At 46.9% G+C, this 880-nt stretch overlaps 1 protein-coding gene across 2 annotated transcripts in view; it reads left to right on the forward strand.

Moving 5' to 3' along the window:
- The window catches only part of smarcc1a (SWI/SNF related, matrix associated, actin dependent regulator of chromatin, subfamily c, member 1a), a 26518-nt gene extending 26036 nt beyond the window's left edge, over nucleotides 1-482 (forward strand). For both annotated transcript variants that reach the window (XM_042489782.1, XM_042489783.1), the window contains exon 28: nucleotides 1-482. This exon is cut by the window's left edge and continues 1653 nt beyond it. The gene's annotated coding sequence lies outside the window, so the exon portion shown is untranslated.
- Nucleotides 483-880: the final 398 nt, after the last annotated feature.

Here is an 880-nt window from a genome sequence, read left to right on the forward strand (position 1 = left end):
GACAAACTGATTTGGTTTAAATTTGTGGAGAAAAAGATTTCGGAGTTTTCTCTCGTTAGTTTCGGTGGACCCCGCCCCCTTCCTCTCTGCTACCTCTTCTTCTTCGTTGGTCTTTTAGCTGCTACCTCCTCTTCTAGATCTCTTCTTCGTTGGTCTTTTAGCTGCTACCTCTGCGCCCCCTCACTACCTCTCGTTTCCATTTCCCGTCGTTTTCGTTTCCCGCCCACGTGACTGCGTCATCACGGAGAACCCGCCGCGCCCTCCTGAACAGGTAGCTCTGTGACATCACTTCCTGCATTCACTCATGCGTTATTATTATCTCTTTGATCTTTTGTGTTGATGTATTTTTAAGGAGCAGTTTTGTGTAGATGGAAGTTTCTCTGTAGCGTTTGTTTTTCTTTTTGTACGGGGTCTGTTGGTACCTGGACCTGGACCTGGACCTGGACCAGGACGCTGTCCAATAAACTGTTTTGTATGACGAAGACAGAGTTTGTGTTTTTATTGGTTTCCTCTTCCTGTTGTAGACACAAACCTCTGAACCAGCTGATGGACTTCACTCAGAAATATCCAGACACGCTCACACACACGGGGGGGGAGGGGTTAACCAGCGCGACAACGGCTCCAGCTCCGCCCCATCAGATCCTCCGTTTAACGAAAACTCAGGTTTTACTGTTTTCATTCTGACCGAGAAAATGACACGTCTGACAGACGATCCTGTCATCACGGACTCACGACACTCATGAGAAGACATGAACATGAGAACATACGAACACATGAACATGTGAACACATGACCATATGAACATGAGAGCATACGAACACGTGAACACATGAACATGTGAACACATGACCATAGGAACATGAGAGCATACGAACACGTG

The sequence above is a fragment of the Plectropomus leopardus genome, chromosome 7 (assembly GCF_008729295.1).
Source record: "Plectropomus leopardus isolate mb chromosome 7, YSFRI_Pleo_2.0, whole genome shotgun sequence".
Taxonomy (NCBI): domain Eukaryota; kingdom Metazoa; phylum Chordata; class Actinopteri; order Perciformes; family Serranidae; genus Plectropomus; species Plectropomus leopardus.